General features: G+C 35.8%; 1 long non-coding RNA gene across 21 annotated transcripts; it reads left to right on the plus strand.

The window, feature by feature from the left end:
• The first annotated feature begins 2,396 nt into the window (after positions 1-2,396).
• Positions 2,397-10,281, plus strand: LOC122027356. Of its 21 annotated transcripts, none has more exons than XR_006124378.1 (6): positions 2,397-2,613; positions 2,693-3,703; positions 4,736-4,842; positions 4,939-5,326; positions 5,456-5,563; positions 10,216-10,281. It is a non-coding gene; the product is annotated as an uncharacterized LOC122027356 (long non-coding RNA). The 21 variants fall into 21 exon arrangements; XR_006124379.1 differs by lacking the exon at positions 10,216-10,281 and adding an exon at positions 8,545-8,560; XR_006124377.1 differs by lacking the exon at positions 10,216-10,281 and adding an exon at positions 5,790-5,923.
• The last annotated feature ends 2,889 nt before the right edge of the window (positions 10,282-13,170 follow it).

Genomic DNA, 13,170 nt, shown 5'->3' on the forward strand with positions numbered 1-13,170 from the left:
AAACTAAAATTAAATTAAAATAAACTTACTTTAAACTAAACTTAAACTTAAATAAACTAAGTGTACTTTAAAAGGCAAACTAAAACAACTTTAAAATAAAATAAAATAAATTAATTAATAAACCCTAATCAATAACTAATTTACCTTAATTGACATAATTAAACTTTAATCAATAAATAAATTAATTTAACTTTAACCAATATTAAATCAATAATTAATAACTAAATTAAATTAATCATTAACTTTACAATTTAACTTAATACACTTAATTAATTCTTAATGAATCTCAACTTGAAATCTTAACTTTAATCAACAAATAGAGTACTTTAACCTTAAACAAAATTAAAACTAATTCTAAAATCTTTACCTAATTAATTTCTAAGAAACTAATTAAATTATTAATAATTCATAATCAATTAATCCATAACTATTTATGAAACATATAATCAACCTTAATTGAAATAAGCAATAATTAATCTAACAATTATAAATCAAAATTTTAATTAATTAAAAATAAATAATCATACTAAATTAAAACTAACTTTTAAATTAAGTTTAAATCAATCATTATTCTAACAATCAACCTATAACCATAACTATTAAAAACAATTCTTAACCCAATCAACTTAATTAATCCTTAATTAGCTAATTAACTTTAACAAATAACTAAACTAAACATTAATTTATAAATTCAAATAATGTTACCATTAATTACACTTAATAATTCATTTTAATCCAAAATTTAACTTAACATAATCAAAGTTCAACTAAAATTCAATTTAAATTTCAACAAACTCAAAATCAATAAAGTCATCTCACACAATTATAGGATTACCATGTTTGAAAATTTAGAATGGATGAGATGCTAAGAAAATTTAAATTTAAAATATTTTGAAAACTTAAAAATCTATTTTCTTAAGAAATATTTTTCAAATTTTTGATTGATGATTGATTGAGTGTATTATATATAAATTATTTACCACCTAAGTCTTTTAGATCATTAAGTCAACCATGACCCTTAGACACATCTAGGAATATCTTCCTTGTGAGTAACAAGGATATCTAAAAATAGTGTCTAGTTAAGGGGGAGAGACTTTACTAAAGGACATTTTTAAAAAATATTTTTCAAGGATTTTTTTTTTAAATTTTACTTTTGAAAATGTATTTTGAAAAATGTTTTAAAACACTCTTTTAAAAAAAACTCTTGTTAAAAATTACTTTGCAAATCTTTTTGAACTTTTAATTATTACTTGAAAAATTATTTTGAAAGCAACTTAGTTTTACAAAATATTTTAAGTCTTAAACATTTTTAAAATTAGCTTTAAAATATTTTTACAAAAGTAACTCAAAATATTTTTTGAAAACTTTTTGAAAAATCATAGTTTCAAAAATACTTTGAGAATTTCCTTGAAGATTACTTATTTTTCAAACTTTGAAATACTCTTAGAAAAGGATGGTTGATAAAAACTCTTTACAAATATTTTTGAAAAGTATACTTTGAAAATATTTTTGAAAGAAATTCTGAGAAATTTTGCAAACATTAAGTCTTCTATATCATGGTTTTGTAAAAATATTTTAAGTCTTGAAATGCATTTTTGAAAAATATTCTTGAAAGATTTTACTTAGTACATTCTTTGAAATTATTTGAAATTGATATTGAAAAATGGTTAAAACACTACAACAAAAATAGCTTTTCGCAGCTTGCTATTAACAGTGCACATTAAAAGCACGCCGTTAATAGTATTATTAATGACGTGCATATTGATGCGCGCTGTTAATAGTATAAACTTAAAGAAGGAAAAAAATTACATCTAGATATTAACGTCGCACATTAAAAGTATGCCGTTAATACTATAAATATTTAATAACAATAACGGCATGCAAAAATAGGCACGCTGCGAATACTTTTTAAAATTATTAACGACATGCAGTATGCTACGATTAGTTTAAAAAAATATTAATAAAAAATATTATTTACGACCATGATTAAAAGGAATATGTTTTGACCAAGCATGTTTTGACCAACTTCAATTTTTTTTAAATTATAGTTTAAAAGAAAGTTATCTTTAAAAAAATTAAATCAAACAAAAATATGTAAATAATAATAAAAAAAAAATTTTCCCTGTCCTGCAATGCGCCGAAGCCGTTGTTCATCTCCTCTTAAGTTTGTGTATATCCTAATTCTCCCATGCTTCTACCTCTTTTTCCACTACTAGAAATATACCCTATTACTACACTTTCTTAATGACATTTGTTTTAAAATGTCATTATAAATAATTTTTAACGATATTTATAAAAAAAGATTATTTTAAAAATTAAAATATCATATTACACTATTTATTGAGACAAACTTTATCAATGTCACCGTATTATACCACCCTAGTAACATAATTACCTTCAATCCTTTTTTTTTCTATCTACTGTGTTATTTCTTTTTTCTCCTCAATCCCTAACGCGTACTTGCCACCACCGTTCCTCTCACCCACGCTCACGCATCCCTATTGCCGGCGTTGCCAGGCATCGTTCCTCTCACCCACGATCACACATCCATGTCACCATCCCTTGCAGGTTGCAGCCTGCAATTTCGCCATTGTAGAGAAGGTCTCGATAGAGGTCACTAGCTTGACGATGTTAGGGAATACCTTATCTCCAAGTGAATCTCGCCTCCTCAAATTTCCTTTCCTCTTTGCAGCTCTTCCCTCTCCGTAGCAAGCAAGAGGAGCGCAACAAGCTCGTCTTCCCTCTCCACAGTAAGCAAGGAGGAGCTCAAGGTAATCGTAAATTTTTTATTTCTCATTAAAATAGAATCCCAGAGAGCGCCGGCTGCGCGAACCGGCTACCTGCCGACTGCTTGGTGGAGGGTGATGATTTGTTTGATGAGGACTTGAATGGATTTATTTCTAAGCTTACGAATGTGATTCCCAAAGTCAATAAGGCCATGAGCTTTGTTGAAATTATCAAGTGAGTTTCTCTTTGTCCAAAATCTCTTGCTTTTGGACTGCGATAAGGTATAATTGAAGTCGTGCAATCATGTGCAATTTAAAACCTTTTTTCTCTCGTCTGATGGCTTACTTGAAGCCTTTATGCGCTTGGATTGATAGATCCTACTTTAATTCTTTGTCGATTCTGAGCAAGGTTTTACTCTCATTATGAGCATGGAGGTTTATAACATTTCAGTGTGATACTCACAGTTAAGAATACATATAACTTATGAGAAGGACAGATTCCATTTTGTAACAAAACTCATTCTTCATATTTGATAAATTTTTAGGTGCTCTTCAGAAGTCCATATGATTAGGTTAACATTTCTAAGTTTGTTTTATATGTTTGATAAGTTATGTACCAATTCATTTATGATACAAACCTTTGAGGTTTGTTTTTATAATGTTTAATGCTTGTGTTCTATGGGGAATCTTGTTATATGATGTGAATTCTTATGCTTATCATCTTTGAAGAAGTTTTTATTTTCTCGAATGATGTATATGAGCCAAAACTTAAGAGGATGAATTGCTAAAAAACATCTTTCTTTCTTTTTATTTGCAGATTAGTCAGTTATACTGTTGGATACTGCTCCAACTGGTCATAATTTAAGACTATTGCAATTCCCATCAACTTTAGAGAAGGGGCTTGAGAAAGTTGTCTAAAAAAAATAGATTTGGCAGTATGTTGACCCAAGTACCTGCACTATCCTTAGGCAATTCATGTGAGTTGCTAGTATAATCCTTTCCTCATTGTTTATTTAGAGTTAATGATGTTTTAGTCTTGTGAGTTTTAGTTTAGTTGTGTGTTTAACAATCTTACTCTGTGTTGTTTGCTCAGTGTGTACTTGTGAATTCTTTCAGTAAATAGCATTGTTTTTCAACTTAGTTTTGAACGTATGCATTGTTATTAGGTGGCTACTTCTTCCCCAAGTGTCGTTTTTATATGGCACCACAGAATGCTATTTCCATATTTTGTTATAACCATATTCATTATTTGGTTTATAATTTATGACTCAAGAAAATAGATTGAATACTTGAGGAGACAAGAAATTAGAATTTAACCTGCAGAATAGCACTGATTGAAGAAATATCTCTATGGACAACTTTAGTGTCACTAAAAGTATACTATAAGGGCATTTATGCGTGTCCTTAAAGATCTTATTTCTAGTAGTGTTCTAACAATTAGGATAAGAGTTCTATGATAGAGTTCTAGGTTTTCCATACTTTATTTTCTTCTTCTTCTTTTCTTTTTTAATTTCTTTTTTGTTTTGTTCTATGATAGAGTTCTAGGTTTAGTATGTATATTATCTTGATGACATATTAAACGTTTTCTTTCAACTTAGGTTCCTGCAATCTCTATGATTCATTTGCAATTTAGTTTATTGAACTATCTCTCTTATAACAATAGCAAATCTGTTTGGCACAGGCCAAAGAATGATCATATTTATATACTGTTATCCATAAAAAAAAATTAACTTTGTGGCAATTACATGATGAAAGGGCATAATACCAAGGAATAACTTTGTCAGTTACCTCTACCTATTAAAATATAATGATAGGTTTTTTCAAGTTTTGTAATTACAAGTTTTGTAAAACTTGTGTGAATAATACATGATATTTATTTGTTTAAAATATAATGATGTAGGAATCAATTTTTTATATGTGATTTTCTTTCTTGGTAATCAAAAAGTTAACTTGCATGTTTGATTGTTTTGGAGATTTTTCGTCTTAATGAGTGATTCACCTTTGTTTAGAACCCTCCCAAGCTGGCTACTCCTCTATTTGATACTAAAATGGCAGAGGACCCTAAGATGGCATACATAGACCTAGATAATCTTCAATTGGTGTTTTGAACGAAGAGGTATTTACTTATATTCGCAAGCATGTTATATATAAGCCTGCCACTAGATTCTTGTCTTTAATGTACTGTTAAATTGATAGCACTAATTCTTTTCAGCACAGTAGTGTTTGGTCTTGCATTGTGATGGCGTCTGAGTGTTGGCTTGGTCTCTATTGGCTTGCTACATATCTAGAAAGCTCCATGATTTGTGCTTAGGTAGTTCTTCTCAACGAGCATATCTGAGATGGAACTTCCATGCTATTTGCTTTTTCGAGTTTGATTTGCTGCTACAAGATCGGAAAGATATTATGTAGTTGTTGTTCCTTCTGGTCGAACAGTTTCACTTTCCCGTCTTAGTTTCTTGTATGTTCTTTGTTAAATAATTACGTGGATTTAATTCTTATCGGTAACAGCTGAAGTGTATCTAATTTGGATTTTCTGGCTCAAAATATCAGTAGATTTGTTGTGGTAGTGCCCTAACAGGATTTGAGGCTTCTCCATTCAGGTAGGTTATGCTCGTTTGACTCACATTATGGTAATTATTTTTAATTTTTTATAATTTAAGTAATAAGTAATGATATATGTATCTTTTGAATTGTGCTGTAATGATTTTGTATATATTTCTATATTTAAGGAAAAGACAAGTTCGGTAGATACAAAAATTACAAGATTGCAAGTTTGGATTGAAGGTCACAAGAAAAAAAATGAGGAGCCTAGTACTCAAGCTATTAGAGAGAAAATAGTAAGCATGTCCACTCATTTTAGATTTCTTTAGTATTTTATTCCACTGATCTTGTTTTTCATGATCTTGTTTTTCATAATAATGTATACTTAAGATCTCTATTTATACAACCTAAAATGTTTTTTCTATACCTCCTTGTACATGTGTTCAAGCTATTTTTTATTTGTGAGTTGGTACATGTGTTCAATTTCAAGTGGACCTAATTCGACCAAATGATGAAATGCAGTTTCTCAATGATGCAATAGGAAGCACGGTCGCATGGTTATCTAAATTTATAGTATTGTGTGATTGATACATATTATACTTATTTGTTTGGATTGTAAGTTGAATTGTTGTTATATAATTGCTAGTTTGTTAGAGATTTCATATATTGTTTTAGATGTTTTGAGTTTTTGTGGTTTAATGAAAAGCTATGACTTTTATTAATTTTTTATGAATTTGATTTGCACTAAATTTGTTGTAAAATTTTAATTTATTATTTTCGTCAAATTATTTTTTTAAATATAATTAAGACCATCAACAGCATACGTTTGCGCGCTGCGGATAGTATTTTCCGCAGTGCGCAAAGCATGCCGCGGATACTATTATCCGTGGCGTGCTTTGCGCGCTGCAGAAAATACTTTTCGCAGCGCGCAAAAGCACGCCGCGGATAATTTATGACTTTCAATAGTTTTTAATTGTGTAGCGCGCAATGTGCGCTGCGAAAAGTGAATTTGCGTGTTGCGAAAAGTTATTTTTGTTGTAGTGAAAATTTATTCCAAATGCATTTTTAAAATTAAGAACCGATGCTTTTTCAATATTTATTCATGTTCATTTCGAAAACCCTAAATACATCTTATTAGTGTCTTTCAAGAGGAAGGTATTACATCATTGTTGGTGCAAAACTTACTGATACCTTAGAAATTAATGTTATTTATGAAGGATTCTTTTTGATGAATGACAAAAGGTGGAGAAGAAGGGTTTAAGTTAGAAAGCTAAATCTTTTGAATTGACCAAACTTAAACATATTTGTCAAACATCAAAAAGGGGGAGATTGTTGGTGCAATTGACCTCCAAGGTTTTAATGTCTGACAAATATGTTTAAGTATCTTTAATGGAGCTTGATCATGTGAAGTCCTAGTCATGGCTAGGAAAGGGTGAGAAGTCAACTGAGTCTTGGAAAGCCTAGTTGTAGGCTAGGCAAGGGAAATCTCGGTATATCGTGGAAGTCAGGTGGATAGGTTTGGAGGACCTGATCACTAGGTAGCCAAATAGTGAGGCAAGAGAAATCTTGGTATATCGTGGAAGTCAGGTGGATTGGTCTGGAGGACTTGATCCCTGGGTAGCCGAATACTAAGGCAAGGGAGAAATCTTGGTAGATCGTGGAAGCCAGGTGAATAGGTTTGGAGGACCTGATCCCTACGGTCGAATACAGAGTCTTGGTGAGTAAAGCCAGGTGGAGATAATCCTAAGGGGTGGTAGCCTTAGGTAACGGAAAGTCTTGGAGGAGTGAACTCCAAGCAAGGTTGTTCGGATGGTTTCCGGTCGATCGCGCGCAGTCGATCGGACTAGCAGATCTCGATAAATCTAGGTTTAGGTTTATTATTATTTTCTATATTACTATTATTGCTGTTGGCTAATGTAGTATTGCAGGAAAGGCCTTAGTGGATCAGACGATCAGACACTGAGCAGACAAAGTCCAACTGGTCTGGAGGACCAATGTTTGGCAGGTAAGTTGAGGTATGCAACTGGAGGAGCGACAGTGAGGTCTGGTTCCTAAAGGGAACAACCTAAGGTCACTGATCTAATGGAAGAAACTAGAAAGGTTTCCAAGTTGAGATCAAGACAGTCCTAACTGTCATACTCATACATTATATATTTGTAAGATACCGCAAAAATTAAATAATTAATGTTATTGGACGAAAAATTTTATTGGATTTTTCAGGAATTTTTAAAAATTTTCTGGGAATTTTTCGGAGCTCGTACGACGGGTTTTGAGGGGACGAATTGATGGGTTCGAATAAAGCCTGTTTGGAAAACCCAATTAAGTGAGAAAATGTTTTATTTATAAATTCATTTTCTTTTCTTTTCTCCCCCAAATCGCCGATTCCCAACACTCTCTTCCCCGATCTCCTCCACCTCACTCCCGAAACCCCCTTCCTTATCCGGCGATTTCTCCGCCCCGATCACCGACGTCGAGCCTCCTTTCCCCCCTCTCTCAAGGTGTGGAGCCTCTTCCCCCTCGCGCCGACTCCTTTCCCCTCTTTCGCCCGATCGATGTCGGCTATCTCAGATTCTCGGCGCGGACCACTCGAGCTATGATCGGGCGGTCGTCTTTCCAGCCCTAGCCGGGGACACCAGGAACTCGCCGGAAACCGAGCGCGTGAGCCGGTGACAGTAGGTTTCTTGAACATTTTGCCCTTTCTTTGCGATTTCTCTGATTCCCGATTCTTGGTTTTGGTTGGTCACCGTTTCTTTCGATTGATCGAGGTTAAAGCAGCTTGACCTCGTCGTCACCTCTTTCCCGATCGCAGTGGAGATTATCCAATGCTGAGGTCCGTGCCCTACTCATCCACCTTTGTTCCTCCTTGCCGTCGGTCTAATAGCCATTGCGTCTTCACTGTCGCTCCATCATCTGGTCGCTGCGAGCACAGGCGTTGTTGCCCCTTTGATGGTGTCAATTCCAGCCGTCGGCGTTCCTTCTCTGCCCCGGCTCACTGCCATCGTAGCATCTTGATTTCCTCTGAGAGGGATCACGGATATTATTCAGGGATAAGTCTTTCTTAGTATGGATTAGTATGGTTTTGATTTCATATTTTGTTTGGGGATGTGAAGATTTGCTGATTGAGTTATTAGATCAGCCGGTAGTAGCTTCGCTGTAGCAAGTTTCTCCGGTTGTGGGTTAACAACAATGCCATCAGATTTGGATAAGTCATAGAGGTAATTTCCTATATGAATTGGATTCGATTTTAGTTGTGGAATAATTATGATATGTGATATAGGGTGCTAAATTGGAAGACTATGGGATATTCTAGCTCTGGCCACAGTTTTCTAGCAGTGGGTGCTCTATCGGTGAGTTAACAGCAAGTACACGGATATAGGACTTTGATTCGAGGCGAGCGTCTCGACGTGGATTGGTTTATCTGATACGATCTACACTTTAAGGCAGGTATTTCTTCCTTGGCCTCTTTATAGTTTCTTTGAAACTTAGTGCATGGTTATTATTGGATGAATTAGGCTGCTTTATCTTATATCATGATCGGTTGCTATTTTTCCTGCATGATACTTATGCTTGACCCTTGTGATGATCTACGTAATTCATATACAGTCTTCACTTTTGATATCTACTCTGTTGTGATTACACGTGTAGAGTATGGCTTGTAGGGATTGTCGGGTTGTTGGTATTACCATGCTGATTGGGTATATGATGTGGACTGTATATAGGTGGGTATGTGTTATAGGAGTTATCTTGTTGACCGTGCATTTGCATGTTGTATGTACACACGTATTTGTCATGTACTTTTGGAGGAGTTGTGTTGATTGTATGTTTGGAGTATATACACATGTCCGTTGTGTTTTTATTGGAGGATACGTGTTGATTGTATTTACATTTTTGTGTACATGTGTCTGGTGGGATTATTGGAGTTTTGGTTGATTATACATGTGTAGTGGGTACATATGTTTGATGGGATACGTGGAGGTATCATGACGATTATACTCATGTTGGAGGTATTTATGAGGTTTGGGGTTGTTGCATGGATGATGATTATATATATATATCATGTTCATCATTCATTGCATCTGATGACCATTGTCTCCCTTGTGGTGAGAGAGTCGTCAGTTGGTTTGGGAATAGCACCGCACACTCGGCCACTCATGGGTAGTGGTAGCTGGAGCAGTTGCTGCTAGTCCTGTCCTGTTCACTAGGCCGCTCAGTATGTACTCTGTCCACCTCGATCATTCTTGAGTAGTGAGTCTGGAGGGTTCAGTAGTCAGGGGGCTCATGATGTGGGCAGTCAGGGACCCTGATGCTATGTAGTTAGATAACTACTTAGCGTACCGAACGCCTCAGTCGCTCTATAGCGGTTACGTACGTTGAGGTTAGTATGGTTTGTCACGGACCCAAGCCTCTCGGCCATACAGGGGTCGTGGTGTCTGGAGAGGTGGCGGGGGTGACCATGGAGCATGCATGCACTTTTGCATATGATGCGCGGTGCATCTGGGGGTTATATTTGCATACATGCCTAGTAGAAACTAGTTGCATGTGATTGTCGTTGTTGCACTTGATTGAGATATGGTTGTTGCATTTGGTTGCCATGCTGCATACATGTCATTTATTTTACATGTATATGCAGTCGTACTTATATTGCACAGGTGTCACGGGTATATCTGTTGCAGATCCGGTGAGTTTACTGATCATTGTACCATGTGTCGATTCCAGATTGGGTATGTATCTGTCATTATGTTAGTTGTGGTTTGTACAGTTTATATGTCAGGTTATTATGTCAGATATGTTTAGGGGCATTGATTATGACAGTATGATCATGTTCTTTATTCCCTACTGAGACTGTATACTTGTGATTTCCATGTTGTTTATGGACCATGCACTATCTTTTCTATTACCCGCTGAGTTACCTATACTCACCACCGCATGTATACATTTATGTTTTCAGGTAGCTTGTAGATGGTTGGTGTCGCTCGGAGTATCCTGTCTGCCGTGTCCTACGTCACATCCGAAGACCGTGCTTGTTTTCTTTTGTATGTTCTTCTCTTATTTTTGGCATTGTATTTGTGTATAGCCATGTGACTATCCTATGGTTTTGTGTGTTGTATTTGTGTTTAAGTCGTGCCGGCATGCATTGTATTTATTTGTGTTGTGTGGGCTTTCCTTCGTTTTTCCGCTGTGTTTGGTACAGCCGTGTGGGCTGTTATATATATAACTGCGTGGTTGTGATTGCTTCATTCCAGCCGTGTGGGCTGTTATTATAACTGCGTGGTTGTGTATATAAATATTCCAGCCGCATGTGGCTGATGTATTTTGTTTGTAGTGATGCTTCAGATTGTCACCGGTACAGGGGAGATGTTGCTGGATTTTTGTCTGGCAGAGGCTCCTTTGGGGGCGTGACAATTTTTGGTATCAGAGCGGGTACGATACCTGTTTTGCTATGTGTTCTGGATTTTTGAGATTTATTTGATACCAATTTTTGGTATCAGAGCAGGTACGATGTCTGTTATTCGTGTTTTTGGATTTCGTGTTTCGATTTTCTTGATGTGACTCTCGGGTTTTGGGACCAGGCAGCAGCAGGACATCTCCAGGCTATAGGAGGTATGTGTGCATATTGTTATCTTACATTTCTGTTGGTATATGTACTGTTGTTCATGCATAGTTGTGATGTGTGTTAGTACTCTCTTGTTAGTACATGCCTATTTGTTTGTACCATACATTTCATGTGCTGGGTCAATCACTGATCACGGTTGACCTACTGGAGATCAAGGATTTATATTCTCAGGGGATTTCTTCATATCATACTACTAGTAGTCTTGGTGTCTGTTACTACTAGTTGGTTGAGAGTTAGAGTCCCATATTAGTCTTGGTTACTATTAGCTGGATAGTGGATAGTATTTGTATACTCATGTTGACTCTGTTGGTAGAGTATCAGTTTACTCCTGTTTAGGATTGATTTACTTGGTCGACTTGTGTGGTTTCGATCTGACTCATCACCCTTGTTGACTTAGGTAGTTGGGTATCGATTGACCTTAGTTAGCTCTATCAGTGGATAATTGTTGTACTTTTCTTGGATTTGTTAGTAGATGACTATCTGTTTTGTTGGTCCGACCAGTAGGGGACTGATTTACTCTATTTTTAGATATTCGGATCTTTGGGTTTACATGTGCTTGGTTATATATTTTGGGAGACACATTTGAGTGTATGACTTGTACCATTGTAGAGAAGACTGAATTAGTCATATACCATTTTCGGCTTGGTCAGTCTGTAGAGGATTGTCGTATCCGATTCCATGGGGACTTTGACCATGGACTGTCTGTACCTGGTAGGATGACTTAGAAGGTACATTTAGATAGAATACCGTACGGTGGGAAAAAGTGTAAAGCTACCTGCTTAACACTTATGAGATACATCCATTACTAGGGTGTATGAGTTGGAGAGTACATTTGGATATATGATTTGTACTGGCGTAGGAGAGTTGAAGTTAGCTGCTTAACCTTTACGTGACCCGGTACCACGTGAAGGAAGAAGCAGAGTGTTTTTGGAGATCAGGTCATCACTTAGTGATTTCCTTGAGGTGTTCGGAGAGAGAGTAGTTCTCTACTTCTTCGTTAGCATGATGGATTTTAAGGCGATGATAGTCGACTCGCCTAACGTTGTTCCATGGGCGATCCTGACTCATGGAACTATTGGATATGATTAGACATCCATGATGTACTTAGGGATATATACCCCACAATGGTGTAGAGGAAGTAGTGTTAGTTGAGTAATACCTAGGAGGTTCGACAGATATTTTGATCAGTTATTTAGTTATAGCGTTCCTTTACCTTTGGGGGTATTGCTCGATACTGGAGGTTATTGAACCTTAGATGGAGCAATCACAGTAAGATGGGGTACAAGACAATGGTTAGACGACTCAGCTAACATTGTCTCTATCAAGTAACTCAAGACCTTGACTCCATGATCATTTTACCAGATCTTGTAGTTTATATCTCAGATTGGAGGGTTTGACTTTTTATCGATATTTGTCATGGGACATATATAGGATGATTATGAGAGTCGTGGAGATATCTTCTTGATGGGTAGACTCTTAGTCAGGAGATTGTGTGACCCTTTGACTTTAGATTGATATTCTTTTATTGTGGATATTTGAGTATCAAAGAGGAGGAGATTGATGGATATTGGGAGATCAGGTGTGGTGATATGTTGTCTTTTGATGATTTATTAGTGGATATTTGACTTGATGATGTACTATTTGATACTTAAGGTTGATAATGACATGGAGTGTGGTATGTCTGTGATATATATGGATTTGTTGATTTGTAGTGCGCGATCAGATCGCAGATTTGTAGGGGATCTTACGGTTGGGTGTGCCTGTTGTACGGATATTATGAGTCTATGGTTTTATCGTTTAGGCATACCATGCCCTAGATGTTTTCATGGACTCGATGTACTTAGTATTTCTAGGGTATTTAGATCAGTTTTCATTGTCTTCATTGACGATGTTGCGATCTATTTTCGATCCGAGGTGGATCACGTACACTATCTTCACATAGTTCTAGGGATGTTTCGACGGGAACATCTATATGTGAAGTTAGTAGTACGTATTGTGATTGTCTTTTACGAGTTTTTGGGACACGTTGTGTTTAGTAGAGGATATCGGTGGATCCACAGGAGATAGAGACTGTTATCAGTTGGGAGTAGTCGTAGTCTATACAGGAGACTCGCAGCTTCCTTGATCTGGCTAGATATTATCGGAGATTGGTTACGGATTTCTCCAGTATTGTTATGCAGTTGACCGGACTGTCTAGGAAGGGTATGAAAATTTCCTGGATAGACGTTTACGAGTTCAATTTTAGGAGTTGAAACGAGAAGCTGATAACTGCACCCGTCTTAGTATGAC

The sequence above is a fragment of the Zingiber officinale genome, chromosome 10A (genome assembly GCF_018446385.1).
Source record: "Zingiber officinale cultivar Zhangliang chromosome 10A, Zo_v1.1, whole genome shotgun sequence".
Lineage (NCBI taxonomy): Eukaryota > Viridiplantae > Streptophyta > Magnoliopsida > Zingiberales > Zingiberaceae > Zingiber > Zingiber officinale.